The sequence below is a fragment of the Saimiri boliviensis genome, chromosome 15 (genome assembly GCF_048565385.1).
Source record: "Saimiri boliviensis isolate mSaiBol1 chromosome 15, mSaiBol1.pri, whole genome shotgun sequence".
NCBI classification, from domain to species: Eukaryota; Metazoa; Chordata; class Mammalia; order Primates; family Cebidae; genus Saimiri; species Saimiri boliviensis.
In genome coordinates, this window is record NC_133463.1 from 75265209 (window position 1) to 75283268 (window position 18060).

Sequence of the window (18060 nt, forward strand, 5' to 3'; positions counted from 1 at the left end):
TAATAATCTGACTTTCTAGTAGGCAAATGCCTCATCTCCCAGCCAGCGTATTTTTTTCTTCTCATCCTGTTTTTCTTTTTTTTTATATATATTTATTTTTAAATTTTACTTTAAGTTGTAGGATATATGTGCTGAACATGCAGGTTTGTTACATAGGTATACATGTTCCATGATGGTTTGCTGTACCTATCAACCTATCATCTAGGTTTAAGCCCTTCAAGTGTTAGATATTTGTCCTAATGCTCTCCCTCCCCTTTACCCCCAACCCCCCGACAGGCCCCAGTGTGTGATGTTCCCCTCCTTGTGTCCCTGTGTTCTCATTGTTTGACTCCCACATATAAGGGTGTTTGGTTTTCTGTTCCTATTTTAGTTTGCTAAGGATGATGGTTTCCATCTTCATCCATGTCCCTCCAAAGGACATAAGCTCATTTTTTTTATGGCTGCATAGAATTCCATGGTGTATGTGTGCTACATTTTCTTTATCCAGTCTATCATTGATGGGCATTTGGCTTGGTTCCAAGTCTTTGCTATTGTAAATAGTGCTGCAATGAATATACATATGCACGTGTCTTTATAGTAGAAAGATTTATAATCCTTTGAATATATACCCAGTAATGGGATTCTTGGATCAAATGGTATTTCTGGTTCTAGATTCTTTTTTTTTTTTTTTTTTTTTTTTTTTGAGACAGAGTTTCGCTCTTGTTACCCAGGCTGGAGTGCAATGGCGCGATCTCAGCTCACCGCAACCTCCACCTCCTGGGTTCAGGCAATTCTCCTGCCTCAGCCTCCTGAGTAGCTGGGATTACAGGCACGCGCCACCACGCCCAGCTAATGTTTTGTATTTTTAGTAGAGACGGGGTTTCACCATGTTGACCAGGACGGTCTCGATCTCTTGACCTCGTGATCCACCCGCCTCGGCCTCCCAAAGTGCTGGGATTATAGGCTTGGGCCACCGCGCCCGGCCGGTTCTAGATTCTTGAGGAATTGCCGCACTGTCTCCACAATGGTTGAATTAATTTACACTCCCTCCAAAAGTGTAAAAGCGTTCCTATTTCTCCGCATCCCCGTCAGTATCTGTTTTTGTATCATAAGGGTCGGTGGGGATGTCTTCATCACATGTGCAGGGAGAGAGAGTTCTAGAAGGAGCATCTGCTTCTGGTAGGGTTGGTGTTGAAGTCAGTCTTTTTTTTTTTTTTTTTGAGACGGAGTTTCACTCTTGTTACCCAGGCTGGAGTGCAATGGCGTGATCTCGGCTCACTGCAACCTCCGCCTCCTGGGTTCAGGCAATTCTCCTGCCTCAGCCTCCTGAGTAGCTGGGATTACAGGCACATGCCACCATGCCCAGCTAATTTTTTTTGTATTTTTAGTAGAGACGGGGTTTCACCATGTTGACCAGGTTGGTCTCGATCTCTCGACCTTGTGATCCACCCGCCTCGGCCTCCCAAAGTGCTGGGATTACAGGCTTGAGCCACCGCGCCCGGCCTGAAGTCAGTCTTAATTGGTCCAAATGTAGGCATTCCCTCTCTGTGTGATGGGACAGGCCATGCAGAGTCAGTTGCATCCCTTTGTTTATTCAGACAATGACTATTGAAGGAACTTGCTGTGATGCGACAGTCATGGCCTCTGTCCTCATGTAGTATAGTCAGGAGGCAGAGCAAGAGACACTCAAGAAATCATGAGGCCCATCATTGATTAAGTTCAACTGTGGAAAGTATTACTCAAAAGAAGTGTAAGATGCAATGAGAAGGTATATAAGAGAGACTCCTTTGTATGTGTGCCCCCACACAGACCAGTAATTTGGTATGTTTTCAAACATTAAAAAATTTTACATTTTATTTAATGGAGGCAGGAAGAAACTAATTAGGAAAACATTCACGCCATTTTACTAAAGGAATAGCAAACAAGATCTTTGAGAGCAATGCATGAGAGCAAGATGGATGTTGATGTGGGCAGGCACAGCTTCATGATGTGCTTTTTCATAGGGTTTCAGCAGACTATTCAGAGTTATAGACTTAATGGGTCAGAGGGGTACAGACCAGCTATCTACCTTTCATCTTTGCTTAGAGTGGTGACCTAGTCCTAACTTCTGGGTTCTGGGTGCACAGTTTCTTCCAGTGTCATAGCTAGAAAGCTTATAAAATGCTTCCAGAGCATCCCATAAATCCTAATGACTCTCATCTTTTATTTTTTGCTGCACCCATTAGCCCATATGGCCATATGTTCCCATATGACGTTCCTGGGGAATCCCAGCAGTAACTGGGTGAGCTATTTGAGGGATAGTTGCAGATCATCCTAAAAGTAGGGGAGGGAGAGAAAGAGCAAAAACTAAATAACTACATTCTGTTACTGGCAATGCCATCTATCTGTAACCCATGGGGTGGTAAGAAATTATAAATTCTCAACTAACCAGCTGATGTAATAGACATTTGTGGAGAAGTTTTGAGAATCCTAAATTCATTAAACACCTGCTTCTTCTGCTCTGGTTCCTCATGTTTTCCAGCAGCAAAATTACTCTGTCCCCTTGGTGCCTTGGAATGCCCCCAGCCTAAGCTCAGCCTGCACCCAGACTGCCCAATGCTTTGGGAGCAAGCTGACCAACAAACCCTTGTAAACCATGATGATGTTTCTAGATATTTTGGCTATTTTAGCCTTTCATTATTGAAGGAATACATTAATTCTCTCTCTCTCTCTCTCTCTCTCTCTCTCTCTCTCTCTCTGTCTCTGTCTCTGTCTCATTAATAAAGACGAGGTTTCACCATATTGGTCAGGCTGGTCTCAAACTCCTGACCTCAGGTGATCCACCCGCCTCAGCTTCCCAAAGTGCTGAGATTACAGGCGTGAGCCACTGCGCCCGACCATTAATTTTCTTTTTTAAATCAAGGGTGGTGTCTGTCACTTCCACATCAGTTATCTCCCATGAACTGGAAGCTCTGCACTCATCCCTCTCCAACATGCCACTGTCATTTTTGGATTCACCCGTCTTCCTGGCACGTCTCTCTGGTGATTCCTGATGCACAGCTGCACTCTAGCTCAGGGCGGGAGAGCAGCAGATGCAAATTGGAGCCTTCTCTGAGGGCCAGCCTGCACAGATCTGGCCATGGGACTTTGGTTTCACAGCCCTCTCATGCCAGAGCTTCCGGACAGCTCAGAGATGGTGCCAAGGCAGGCTGGGGTGGGTGTCCGGGAGGAGAACAGACCCACAAAGGCCGGCTCCTGCTGTGCCAGGTCTCATGCCCTGAGGCGGGGCCCCACTGACTGAGCACAAAAGAAGCCTTTCTTTCTGTCGCCATTTTCTGGGAACCACGCAGCCTGAATAGAGGCTACAGAACAGGAAATAGTTGACGGTGAACGTTTATAACATGGGCTTTGGAGTTAGCGAGAAGGGGATTTACATTTCTGTCCTCGAACTTACAAGCTATGTGACACTAGGCAGATGGCTCTCATGGAGCCTTAGTTTTCATGTCTATAAAATGGGGATACCGATGTTAGCCTGGAAGAATTGTGATAATTATGGGAGATGAAGCGTGCAAAATGCTTAGCAGTCTGGCTCCAAACCCAATGGTTATTAATTAGGGCTGATTTCTCTGGGTTTTGCTGGATTGTTTGCATATGACTGTCCCTCCTCCTTCGAAAGGACAAATGTTATGAAGAATATTTGGCTTGATTGAATTGGCAGTGGAGTCGCATCACATGCTTGCACTGCGTGACCCAGGATGACATCAGAGACATCATCTTCCCAGCACGCCTCACCACGCCTTCAAACAAGTGCTTCGTCTGGCACAAAGACCAAGAAAAGGTTCCGGTCCCTTGAGGTTGGAGAAGAAAGCAACTGGAAAAGAAACAAGCTATTAATATTAATGTTCCGGGAAAAAGAAGAAGAGAGAAAGGACACGGGCGCCCGGAAAGAATGACTCCATATGGCTTTGACGTGTTCATTTCCACAGGACGGGGAGCAGCGTGGAGAATACAGAATAGTGAGGAGGAGGGAAATGAGGAGGTGGAGGTGGCCTGGCAGCATCTGAGAAACTGCATGAGCCGTGGGGAGTAGGTTTTGTCTAGACAAAAAGTCAGCCAGCCACACTGCCATCTGCAACCATCAGAGGATAAGCCAGAAAGGGAAAGGGAAAACCAGGAGTGTCCTGTTTGCTCCAATTAGTGGGTTGCAGGATATTTTCTCTAAGAGGCTATTGTGCTAAACCCAGAGGGCATCTGGTATTATTGAGACCTCCTCCAAGTGTCTCCTCTGTCGATCTCTTCAAGCAAAGTATGTTAGTCCCTCTATTGAGATCCCACTGTACCTCTCAATGTCTCACATGTATATAGTGTCCGTCGCATAAGAGCCCAGCCTTTGCAGTCTGACCTGGATTAAAATCCCGTCTGCGCCTCTACCTGGCCATGATACATTTGGCCTATTACTCCAGCACCCAGAGCCCCTGTTTCCTTGTCTAAAACTAGTTTAAGTAGTATAATAAGGTGAGAAAGTAGTTTGTGAAGAATTGAAAAGAAGTTAAGAGTGTACAGGACCTAACAACAGTGGTGGGTATTATAAATATTACAGCTCATTCTCTTTCTTTTCCCCATGGCAGAGACAGCAAGAGCAAAAGGGGGAAGGAATCTATGGCAAATGGAAAAAAAGCACAGGTATTGCAGACCTTGTTGAAAAAAGTGAGCTTCCTTGGGAATACTGCAGGCAAAGCCTCCACACATTGAGTGAATTTGAGCCCTTTGTACAGATAGAAACTGAGAATATACGGCCAACTCCAAGTAAAAAAGATCTCTAACATGTGAAGAAATATTCCAGCCTAGAGCACATGGGAGGTAGAGCCTTAAGTTAAAGTAACTTTGGAGGAGATAAAAAGAAGAGGAATTGTGCAGCTCCAGCTACCCCATCTCACTGAGCTGAGCTGATACCTGGCTGTTTCTATCATTTTCGTAGTGATGAAGAATTGGAGTGTATAGCAGAAACCCACCAAGTAATAACAATAGGCTATCATACATCATAAAACTTTAGTTAATTGTTCAGTAAAGTCTATTTGCCATATTGTACAGTAATTTTACTCTTGTTCAACTATTTTTTGATTATCTTTTGATCATTTTTGTAGAGTCTCATATTAAATACATCTTTAGATATTAAACTCAACATGAATGGACTCTACCTCAATATTTTGTTATCAACATTTTTTTTGCCTAGAAAGAGTAAAACCTCATTGAACAAGTCCTTTTAAGAATGCTACATTAGACTTCTTTGGGTAATCTTGGAATGGGGAAGACCCTTCTAAGCAAGAAGAGAAAATACTGACAAAATTGGCCACATAAAAATGGAGCATTTCTGCCCAGGAAAAAACCATGAAGAATGAAAAATGAAGAATTGATTTTCTCAATAGATAAAGAGCTATTACAGATTAATGAGAGACCATTCGATGACAGGAAGAATAAATATGATCAGGTAAAAACATGAACAGACTGACCTATGAAAAACGAAATGGGCTTATGAGCATATGAAAAAGATGCTCAGCATCACTTATCATTAAATAAATAAAAATGATAATACCACTGAGAAAACTTTCCCAGGTTAGATTGGCAAATATCAGAGTCTCATATTGGCAAGGTGTGAAGAAATGTATATTCGCATCAAGGATTGGTGTAAACTTTGGAGGGTAATTTGTCAACAACTGGCAAAGTCTTAAAAATGCTTGGTCAAGGACTGACATTTTAAATATTTTATCTCATTGATATGTCTGAACATATGAACAAAAATGCATATACATAGATTTTTTGCAGTATGTAATGTAATAAAAAGACTAGCAACAAACTCAACCAGAAAGAGACTGTTAAATAAATGTTAATCTTTTAAGTGGAGTACTACACAGCTGCAACAAAGAATGATGTGTGCGTGTGTCTGTATGTGGGATGTACATATATGTATACATTAAAAGTGTGGGGAATTGGGAGTGTTATGTTTTTATAAGGAAATTTCTTGTGAAATTAAATTAAAGTTAAATAAAGGCTATTAAGCATTTTTCTTTTGATTTAAAATATAATTATTTCTAGCATGTGGGACAGTACTTTGCACATAATGTATATACCCAAATATTCAATGATTGTGAAAATGCAATTTGGATTAAATGTTAAAAGAAGGCATCTCTTGAATGAGAGTGGACCCAGTGAATACCTTCATGCCCTTCTATACTCATCTTTAACCTCTTTTACTGGGAGTGTCAATGCAGAAAAGTACATGAAACAATATACAATTCAATAGATGATGACAAAATGAACATTGTATAACCACTAATCCAATAAAGAAATAGAGCATACCCTCTCTTTTCACCTATGAGTTCATGGATGCTTTGTCATTAGAACCTCTGTTTTCTTACCTGTAAACTGGGCATGTTGAAAATCATAACACGAATGTGCTTGTAAGATCACATGAGATAATGTTACTATCGTGCTTATAAGTGATAGACAGTTATGCAAAAGGAGAAGATTACGGGCCATTCAGTTTGATGATGTGTCAGAGGCTGGCAGGTACCATCAAAGCACAAGGGCATCTTGCTTGACGTCGTCCCTATGACCTTTACTGTCCTGGGCAGATGTGATATAGGGAAAACAGCTGCCCACATGTTTATGCCTAGCATTCCAATAATGGAACACCGCACATTTATGCCTAGTGTTCCGTTATTGGAATGCTAAGCACGTGGGGGTTATTTATATCCTACCAAGGTCTAATATTTCACACATGTCTGCAATTCAAAAAATTGCAAGCTCCAGTACAAATGGGTTAGTGGACTTAATGGAATTAACTGGTGGTCAATATTCTTCTGCTTGCCTGAGAATAAATAATAAGCTTTCTCCTTATTCTGAATCTGTGAGTTTTGCTAGGGAGCAGAAGAGATGGAACCATGGAAGCTTCTGGGAGATTCTCAGAGCACTGCTCACTGGAATGGTCTACAATGAATGGGGGAGGAGTCACCTTGCAGTATTAGCCTCTAGGGATGTGGAGTGATTTGCCTGCTCTGCCAGGTTCCTTGTAATGGCACTCTAGCTCTGTGACCTTGGACAAGTTGCTTAACCTTGGGCAGCCTCAGCTACTCCATCTCTTTGAAGGCAAACTTAGTCTCAGCCTCACAGGGTACTGTGAGGGTCCTTGTGAGATAATCCATGTAAAGTGCCCAGAGGGCTGTCTCACTTAGCCAGTGCTCAGACATGTTTGCTGAGTGTTAATCTCTTAGAAGGAGCTGATTATCAACATTCTTTTGCCTAGAGAGAGGAAAGTCTATTTGGCATTGTATACTGTTTATATATGTGTGTGTGTGTGTGTGTGTGTGTGTGTGTGTGTGTGTGTATATATATATATATATATATATATATATACACACTATTTACCATATTATACAGTAATAGACTTTACTGGACAATTATGTCACCAGATAATCTTGGTGGATGAGACTGCAGCATGTGGGCTACTTATATTCTTTAGGGAAGAAGAGTTTATGTGGATCTAGAGTGAAGTGGTGGTTTTCTGACTCCTGTAGCACTCCATTGATTCCATTGCTCCTAAATAGATGAGAGGGTCTCTCCAGACAGTGACACATGGGGCTTGATGAGAGAAGATGGGGTGTGTTAAGCTAATGTAGGGAAATTGAGAACAGGAAGAGTGTGCTTAGGCTTTGTGCTTGTGTGGGTAGGGAAGTGGAGGGCAAAGGGAAAAGAGAGGGAGAGAGAGAGAGAGAGAGATAGAATGGCTCAAGAGTAGAAATATGTAAAGCATGATTTGAGACCAAGAAAGACTGAGATGGAATGTTCTCTTAGGGGAATATTAAATGCTAAGGCAGAACATACAATTTAGGGTCTTGATAGAAGCCTTTGTTGGTAGCAAAGGCATTAAGAATTTATGCAAGTAGTGGAGAAGCGTTGAAGGTTGGTTTGTTTATTTGTTTTTAGACAGAATCTCCCTCTGTTGCCAGGCTGGAGTGCAGTGGCACGATCTCGGCTCACTGCAACCTCCGCCTCCCAGGTTCAAGCGATTCTCCTTCCTCAGCCTCCCGAATAGCTGGGATTCCTGGCATCTGCCACCACACCCAGCTAATTTTTGCGTTTTTAATAGAGACAGGGTTTCACCATGTTGGCCAGGATGGTCTCTATCTCCTGACCTTGTGATCTGCCTGCCTCGGCCTTCCAAAATGTTGGGATTACAGGTGTGAGCCACCGCACCTGGACAAAGGTTCTTAAACAGGGTAGTGACATGTCTCAAACAGAGGAGGTAAAATTGAATCAGCAAATTAGCTAGAAAACAGAATATTTATTAGCTACAACAATTATTATGTTTAACTCAAGAAAAATCCCCTGGCACAGAGCCTCATGTACTTAACATATACATACTGAATTTTTATTTCAAATGGAAAATTGCTGTTACTTAGATGTCATCTGGCCTCTCCAGCTTTTAATATAAAAGGACTGCATTTTATTTAAATCTGCAGTTAAGTTACTAAGTACTTCTCTTGAATAAATTCAGTCTGAGGGATGAAATGAGATTAAACATCGTGGTATCCCTCCAACCCCCTTCCTCTACCTGCCCCTTCCCATCACCAAAGTCCTGTTTTCTGCAGGTGCTAGATGAAAATGGGTATTGACTGTGTTGCGGATGGGAGGACTTCATGCAGAAGTACCACTGGGTTCCAGCTTAGCCAGCCAACTGAATGATTTCATAGAGATTTCATCAAGACAGATGCCGATAGGAGGTTGGTGGAGAGGTAGTCAGAAAAGGCACTGACAGCTCAACTAAGAATGGGGAGGAAGGTTTAATGATACAGATGCAAATTCAGCTGGGCTTCTGTGAGAGTTTAGTTTTGTGGAGAACTAAGGGGCAGGGAGAGACCAGAGTGGGAGAAGGAATGAAAGCTGCTGAAGGAAGTCCTGAGAGTCAGTGTAGTATATGAGAAGTACATGGACTTTGGAATCGGCCCCGGCCAGATCGCAGAACAGCACTGTGAGCTTGGGGAAGTTCATTACGGTTGTGCGCTTACCTGTAGAGAGGTGGCTAAAGTAGGGTTTCTGTGAAGACGAATCAGTAATAGGACATGAAAGAGCCTGGGACACTGCCTAACATGCATACTTTTCTGTGTTTCTGGTTTTTATGCTTCTTTGTTCTCCTTTTAATTCCCATCGCCTAAAATTTTGAAACCTATCATAGGCTTATTTCGTTGAAGATTTCACTGGCCTTCTGTTAGGGAAGAGTAACTCTTTATAATGATGTGGCACTTTGCTGTTTTGAAACTGTTTAACGGATATTATTATCATCTGCTCTTCATAGCGACTCTGTGAATTACAGTCTTATCCTAGCTTTTACAAATGGGGACATTGAGGCTCATTGTTGCACAGCCAGTAGTTAGTGCTAAAACCAAGTTGTTTGGATTAAAGTGCTGTTTTCAACCACAGACAGTATAGAAGCATTTACGAGGACTCCTCTGCTTCTGGTTTCAATACTCTGTGTAATCTTGGTATCCTGGAAACTACTTTGGGCATCCTTTTAACCTGCTTTCCCAGAGGTATCTTGCTATTTGACCAGGAAACCGGGAAGATCAGAGTGAAATGAAAATGGAGACTGGGCCATTCTGCGTTGATAATAAAGCTACTCCATGTTACCAATCTTTAAACCACAGCCATGTTACACTGAATTAATTACTAGGTGCTAAGAATTGCTTCTAAGGCACCAGAGGGAGGGAGAGAACTTTCCCTCCTCCATCTTCCCTCTGCTGCGTATATGTATACATGCATGTCCAGTACTAGCATTGAAAGTTAGCAGAGATTTCAAGAGTTCCCCCTCTACATGTACTCAGATGGCTTGCTTGTAGTCTTCTGACTCCTGTTCATTAATTGGATGTGCATTTTGTTGCCTGCTCAGTTTCCTTTCTTGATTCTGATCATGCTCTTATCCCTGCTATTATAAGAATGACAACTTCCAGAATTCTGTCTTAATTCTGTCTTAATTTAATCACAGTGTCACAATTATAGCAGCCAACCTCACTTTCCACTTCAGCTACTCTGCAACCTGGTTTCAGCAACACTGTTGACTCTTGTGGCTCTTCCTCTGACATGACGTATTTACAGGATCTATACCCCTGGCCATCCAGAGTTCTACAGCAAGTATGGTGTGAAGCTCTGACGGAGAATGAATGAAGCTAGACAAGACATCATAACACAACTTCACCAGTGGAGAGAGCCAGCTCTCATCAGAGGTTTCCGCCTTCACAGAATATTGAGGTCCCCTCCATAGCGTCCTTGTCATAAGAGCTGATAAGGGTGAGGGAAAAGACAAGTTAAGAGAAAAGTGTACATGAAATAAAATCTAGTTGACCATAAATCATTGACATGCTATTCCTCGTGTCCTAATTATCTCTGGATGTTTTCCTTGTCCTTTAAGATTGTATCTATCATAAAAAAATGAATTGTGTCATTTGTAGAGAACAGTGGAAGCTAATTAAAAGCAAAACCAAGAGCCATGGATGTAATTATTACACAATGAGATAAGGATAACATCATCTGATGCCGTTTCATATGCCACAAATGAATTTTAATTAGAACCCCAGGTGGTAAGTAAGAAATCAGGTATAAAGAAATTTTATCTTTACTGCCTATTTGCAAAATAATTATGCATCACAGTTATTGTTTGGGTATACATCAGATTTCTTGAAAACGTTCCTTAAAAGGAGAACTGTTCTTGATCTTGGTCTGTACAACACAAATAAATAAACATGCTTTTTTATTGAGACCAATGTGCTGAATCTGATACTTCAGGCATACAAGATTTAGGACCATATGAAACTTGTAATCATTTAGTATCAAAAGATTAGATTCATTCTTCCTAGTTCTGTAAAGCATTAATATGACAATGCTTTGCATATCTGTAATGGCAATGAAATAAATATTGTAAAACATCTACTTTTGTCTTTACACATAATTTATAATACTGTTTTATGACTGTGTGTGTGCATATAAAATACACAGTTCATTCTAGTGTAATATAGCAAAATAACAGCAATATACTTGCACATATTGTGTACAGGCTGAAGTGGTACTGAGCAAATGGCAAAGCCTTCTAGTAAGTAATTCCTAAAAGACACTTTCTAGAATCAAAGACATGTTTTGTCTCCATCTTGCAGTTGGGAAATGGAGTGGGCAAAAGGGCCAACAGGATAGAAGGCAATGGCACATGTCCACCTATGTAATAAACCTGCACGTTCAGCACATGTATCCCAGAACTTAAAACAAACAGACAAAAAACACGGAGACAGAATTTAATTTTATCTGTACATAAGAAAATAGGTAATCATGATGAAGCATTCTGGTTTTTCAGCTTTCACTGATTTATAATCATATTATTGAAACTATTAAAAAAAAAAAGAAGGCAAGTAGGAGTGTTTATGTCATTTAACATCCATTGCTTGCCCAAGGCTAGCTGGAATGCTGTGTTAAGGAGGGCCCTGGCACCATGCCTTGGCCCAGGGGACATGTGTCATGGAGGTGGTGGGTGATCAGTGTCTGCCATGGCCATGGGGGTACTGTGGATGGTGATGAGGTGCATGTAATCAACTTCCTGGTTTTGCCAAATAAAAACCAAAACAAGGTTGGAATCTACATTTCTGTGTTCTAACTTTAGTTACCTGTAACTCTTTTCCCCATTGACTAAATTGCTCCGTGACTTTGGGCAAGCTCTGTAACTACTCTGAGCCACAGCTTCTCTGTCTTTCAAATAGCAGCAATGATACAACTCAGTTCTCTTTGTGTAGCACAAGAAAAATCAATCTGAAATTATTCTACAAAACCTCACATTTAAAAATGGACACAGTAGGCTGGGTGTGGTGGCTCACACCTGCAATCTCAGCACTTTGGGAGGCAGAGGCGAGTGGATCACAAAGTCAAAAGATCAAGACCATCCTGACCAACATGGTGAAACCCTGTCTCTACTATTAGTAGGCATGGTGGCAGACACCTGTAATCCCAGCTATTCGGGAGGCTGAGGCAGGAGAATTGCTTGAACCTGGAAGGCAGAGGTTGCAGTGAGTTGAGATTGCGCCACTGCACTCCAGACTAGTGACAGAGCGAGACTCCATCTCAAAAAAAAAAAAAAAAAAAAGGACACAGTTAATACGTAGTCTGTCTTCTTTTCTTCATTCAATGTAGCATTTAGGTAACCCAAGTCAGGGGACCCAAGAGAAAGGACAGGAAGCACAACTGGATGGGCCCTATAGGAGGCAGTTAGATTTAGATGAGGTCCTAAGGATGGGGCCCCCATTCTAGGATTAGTGTCCTTGTAAGAAGAGGATGAGACTGGAGCTCTCTCTCCACCTTGTGAAGACACAGTGAGAAGGGGGCCATCTGCAAGCCAGGAAGATGAGCCCCTCCCTCGCCAGAACCCAACCATGCTGGCACCTTGATCTTGGGCTTGCCAGCATTCAGAACTGTGAGAAATGAATGTTTAAGCTACCCCATCTTTGGTATTTTTCTGTAGTAGCCTGAGAACACTAAGACACCTACTCTATGCCTGGCTTTCTTATAAATATTTGAACTGCTACAATGAACACAGAAATTCCTGTTCTTGTGCAATTTACATTCTACTATGGGTAGACAATACACAAATGCATAACATGATAAATGAGTGAATAGATAAACAAATCCATAGATATATACAATTATAGCAATAAAATAGTAAAGGAATGTTTAACGTGTCAGGTCAGCAGGATTGGAGAGAGAGCAGGCACTGGTAGGGAGGATACTATTTCAGGTAAAATGACTGGAGGGTCTCTGATGGCTTGACGTATGATCACCATCTGGAAGAAGTGAGGGAGCTGGCCATGTAGCTATCTTGGGGAAGACTGTTCCAGACACAGGTATAGCAAATGCCAAAACTCTGTTGCCTGGGTTCAAGGAACAGGAAGGGAGATAGTATGGCTTTTCCTCTTTTGCAAGCTTTTTCATTAACGTACATTTTTGAGGTGTATCCAATGTATTTCAGGGGCCCAGGAAAATCATACACTGCTGCTTATGGACATGGCCTCACGTAGGAGATTAGAATTCTTTTGTTACCACTGTCAGTTCATTTTCCATGTTTGCCATTATAGATACATTTTTTTAGACCATGATGGTGTTACTCTTGCCCTATAAGTCAATACATATAATTTATTTTTCTTGCAGTAGATAATTGTTTTACTGGCTCGGAGTCTAATTATTGTAGTGGTAGAAACAAACAGAAACGTTGCTTAAAAGGTGCAGTCTGCCAAACAATGGATGTGCCTCTGACTTGTCCAGGGCAGTTTCTCCAGCTGGAACTTGGAAACTGCATTGTAGTCATCCCTCTGTTCTTTCTTTTCTTTTCTTTCTTTCTTTCTTTTTTTTTTTTTTTTTTTTTTGAGATGGAGTCTTGCTCTGTCGCCAGGCTGAAGTGCAGTGGCAAGATCTTGGCTGACTGCAACCTCTGCCTCCTGGGTTCAAGTGATTCTCTGGCCTCAGCTTCCCAAGTAGGTGGGACTGCAGGCACACACAACTATGCCCAGATAATTTTTGTATTTTTTAGCAGAGATGGGGTTTCACCATGTTGGCCAGGATGGTCTCGATCTCTTGACCTCGTGATCCGCCCACCTTGGCCTCCCAAAGTGCTGGGATTACAGGTGTGAGCCACCGCACCCGGCTCTGCCTCTTCATTTTCCTCCCTCATCTGCTCTTCCTGGGAGTGCTTCTGGCTTACCCTCTTCAAAACCAAGAGAAGCCACTCTTTGCTGTGTTCCTACTGTGTGCTAGGGAGTGTTCTGCATAGTCTGTGCACATTTGCTCAGTTTTCTCAGTTCTTAAGGGGTGTAATGTTAAGAACTATCAAGTAAGACTGACAAAATTAGGTGAAACGAAGCATGTAAGGTGTTTAGCACAGCGCCTGGTACACGGTGGTTTTTCTGAGTGGTAGCAATTGTTATCACTTGTTATTTTATTTAGTCCTTCTAAAAAATATCTATGAAAGGGGCATTATAATTCTCATCTTATGGGCCCAGGGAGTTTAAGTAACTTCTCCAAGGCCACTCTGTCAGTTTCAGTGTAAGTTAGGATTTAAATCTCGGCCTATCTATTGTAAAGCCTGTGCTTTTTTTCTTACTGTGTTGCCTCTCTGCACTCTATTTTCCTTCCATGTATAAAATGGGAATAAGATTTATATACAAGTGCATACATCTATATATCTACATAGCTACATGAATATATGTCACAGGGGTGTTTTGAAGATTAAATGCTTTATATGTGTAATTGAGATGGCAATATTCAAATATGAATTAAGATATTATTTAGAGATCTAAATATCTGATATTATTAAGATATCTGTATCAGAAGACACATGAAGTAGAGTTAAAAATAGTGAAGAGTGCTAGTGGGTAAAAAGTCCAGTGGTATGTGATGAGGCACTAACAAACTTGTGGGGTATTCAGAGGAGAAAATGATCATGATGGGCTGATGTAGGTGGAAGAGTGAGCCAAGGAATGTGCTAGGAGGATCAGAGTGCGGGGCATCACAGGTAAAGAGCTGCACACCTGTGCAAAGACCAGAAGGTGTGTGTGTGTGTGTGTGTGTGTGTGTGTGTGTGTGTGTGTGTGTGATTGCATGGGACAGTGAGGATACAGCACTGTGTACAGGCTTCACAGGCGGAAAGATGGGCATGGAGCTTGAGGGCTTTGAAGATTTGACAATGGGGTGTGAGATCCTGTTTCTGTGTACAGGGCTTCAGTCAGGCGTATAAGTACTGTAGAAGATGGATGGGTGAATAAGCTCACATGCAATAGAACCAAATAGGGTGCCTGAAGCAACATGTGCTGTGCAAATCTTATATATGCCTGTATTAGCCAGGGTTCTCTAGAGAAACGAAACTGATAGAATATATATAGATACAATGGAGGGGATCTATTGTGGGAATTGACTCACATGATTTTGGAGGCTGAGAAGTCCTGCAATCTGCTATCTGCAAGCTGGAGACAAGCTGGTGTTGCCATTTCCAGTCCAAACACGAAAGTCTGAGAACCAGGGGAGTCAATGGTGCACGTCCAGTCCAAGTCTGAAACTCTGAGGACCGGGGGTGGAGTGGTGGGAGGAGATAGCGTAAATCCTGGTCAGAGTCTGAAGGCCTAAGAAAGAGGAGCACTGATGCCCTAGGGTGGGAGAGATGTGTGTTCCTGGCTCAAGGAGAGAAAAGAGTCATTCTCCTTCATTTTTTTTTCCCACTCTATTTGGGCTGCTCAGTGAATTGGCTGATACCCACCCACATTGGTGAGGGCAAACTTAGTCTACATTTGAAGAGTGAACTGAAGCCATTTTCTTTCTCTAATCTGATTTCCTCCTCTCCCCTCCTCTCCTATTTTCTCTTCTCTTCTCCTGTCTGACTCTCTTTCATTCCTCTTTCTTTTTTCTTTCCTGCCGAGCTGACGGGGTAAGGACAGCAACATTCCTCTGTTTGGAAGGTATACATGGGCCGGCGGAGGCGGGGGGTTGGGGGTGGACTGAGAAGTGTCACCCCAGGTATTTCCAGTTGCTTCTACTCCATGGTTTTCTCCGGTTATCCAAAAAGGAATTCCAGATCCCATGGATCTAGATCACTTTCAAAGTCAAGCCAGAACCAAGATGCGAGTGGCACGGGATGCCGGCGCTCTGTCTGCAATCTGTCACAACCAACATTTCCATGCACAGTGGCCTCGTTTCCAATGACAAGCACCTGCATCTTCATGAGAAGACTGTCAGGCTGCTGGAGCCCACTGTGTCCATCCCACGATGGGGGCCTGACATCTGGGATGCGGCTAATAGCCAATGACTGCTAGGTGCGAGTATAAGCAGCTGTGCCTCCGCATTCCCCAGATGGAATATTTCTGATGCACCTGTTGCACACAGTTTCCCATGTATCCTCTGGGGACACAGCTCCAGCTGTCTACTGTGGTCGCTGACTCTTTAGTGTGCTCCTTATTGGCTTCATTCTTCATTTATCCCTTTCCCATTCCCCTGCCAGGTCTCTGTGCTTACAAAATAAACTCACACCATAGGTCCTCTTCTCAGGGCTTGCTTCTGTGCGCATCCCACCTAGAAAAAGGGGTAGGATGTCAAGGGCAATCTCTTTAGACCTGCCTCTGATGTACACAAAAGTCTTCTCTGTTATTGCAGGATCCAGCTAAGCTCACTAGGCAGGAAACAAGATAGAAATGTAAAATGAAAAATCTATATGCAGTTATAAAGAAAGTCTCTTTTGTATACCTCTCTTAGAACCAGCAGTGATTTGAGAGGGGCAACTGGCTGATTACTTAGTACTTTAAATAAGGAATCAGCAAAGGTATTTATAAAGGCCAGATAGTAAATATTTGAAGCTTCACAGGCCAGACACTCTGTTGCAACTACTCAGTTCTAACGCTGTAGTGCAAAGGAAGTAATCATAGACAATACGTAAAACGATGAGTGGGGTTATTTTCCAATAAAATTTTACTGACAACAATAGAGACCCAGATTGGTCCTGCCACCAGTTTAGATGCTGCCTATCTTCATCTATTTAGTAAAGTGTTCACCTTGCATTTAACTTCACACGTTTCTTCTTCTTTTGCCTTCCCCTCTCTGTCTTGACCATTTTTCCCAAACATTTGTGTTTTCTGCTTGTACTTAAAGGTTCTTCGCAGGGTTTCTTCCTCTGGAAATTCTCCCTGGACTCCCAAGTCTGGCTTAGGGGCTTCTCATCCATGTTTTCCACTGGCTACAGTGTTTACCTGTTTCTTGGTACTTACAGCCTAGCTCAAGCATCTCCAAACTTTTTACACAGGGGGCCAGTTCACTGTCCCTCAGACCATTGGAGGGCCACCACATACTGTGCTCCTCTCACTGACCACCAGTGAAAGAGGTGTCCCTTCCTGAAGTGCGGCAGGGGGCCGGATAAATGGCCTCAGGGAGCCGCATGCGGTCCGCGGGCTGTAGTTTGGGGACGCCTGGCCTAGCCGATGAACTCCACATTTTGACTTTTTTTTTTTTTTTTCTTTTAGTGAGAGGCCTTTCAGTTGTGACAGAAATCTATCTCAAAGTTGATCCAATGCAAAAAAAAGTTTTCTCTGAAGTTTGCATTAATTGGTTTTGTGATTAAATTGCAAATATACACCTGAAGCACTTTTAACTTTTCCAGAATCTGTTAACAGTCTTGCTCTACTGCAGCCCCCTTTCCTCATGGGCATAATGACATATGTCCCTGTTTGCCTGGGAGTGTTCTGGTTTACATCTTTTGTCCTCAAGCAATTATAAATAGTGTCCCCTTTGACTCTCATTAGTGCCCTGGAATTTGCAATAAATTTTATGGTCACCTACTTAATGACATGCTAGTCAGATTTTCCAACTTCTTGGTCAATTTCAAGGACGAAGAGTTAGTCCTCTCCGTTCAAAACCTCTTATCTCTTATTCTACCCCAGGACCCCAAACATAGGAGAGTCTGTGGCCACTCTCCATGTGCCCATTCCCCTGTCCTGTCCTTGCTTCTCTGAATTTATAAATGTGATGGAAAGAGACAGAAAAAAATATATTTCCTTTTTTGGTTGTTCATGGTTGTGTTTCCATGCCCTTTTGGACTTGATTTTATTACTTTGGTTTTTAGTCCTTTCTATGTCACAAGAGTATAAACACTGCTGTCTTATGGGGACACATCTGGATTATATTTTGGAGAAGATCTCAAGGGAACCCCATCTTGTGTAATCAGCTGCCTAGCAAGAGGCCTGGTTGAGGCTCAGCCTCTTCCCGCTTCCCACCTTCATGTGTGGTGAAGCCCACATCCTCTGGCTGCTTGGCTCTCTAGCCTGGCCGGCAGCTCTCTTGGAAGATGCCGGTAAGATGGTTTGAGATGGTTTAAGACAACTTCTCTTGTATCTGCTCTGCCTGCCAAGTGGAGGTAGTGAGGGGTCCCCTTGGCTTTTCCTTTCTTGGCTTTTGGGTCTTTTCCTTTTGTTAACAGATCAGTAGCAATGGTCTCTCTGTCAGTTCAGAAGACCAGAAACTCATACAACAGATCATCACCAATTC

General features: G+C 42.5%; 1 long non-coding RNA gene across 4 annotated transcripts in view; it reads left to right on the forward strand.

The window, feature by feature from the left end:
• LOC141581496 (uncharacterized) overlaps window positions 1-18060 on the forward strand; it is a 118287-nt gene that overhangs the window by 77006 nt on the left and 23221 nt on the right. Inside the window, exon 3 of one of the 4 annotated variants that reach the window (XR_012514176.1) lies at window positions 10108-13190. The exons of the other annotated variants lie outside the window; for them this stretch is intronic. This is a non-coding gene — a long non-coding RNA (uncharacterized LOC141581496). Of the gene's footprint in view, window positions 1-10107; window positions 13191-18060 lie in introns of those variants that run through there. 4 annotated transcript variants of the gene reach the window in all.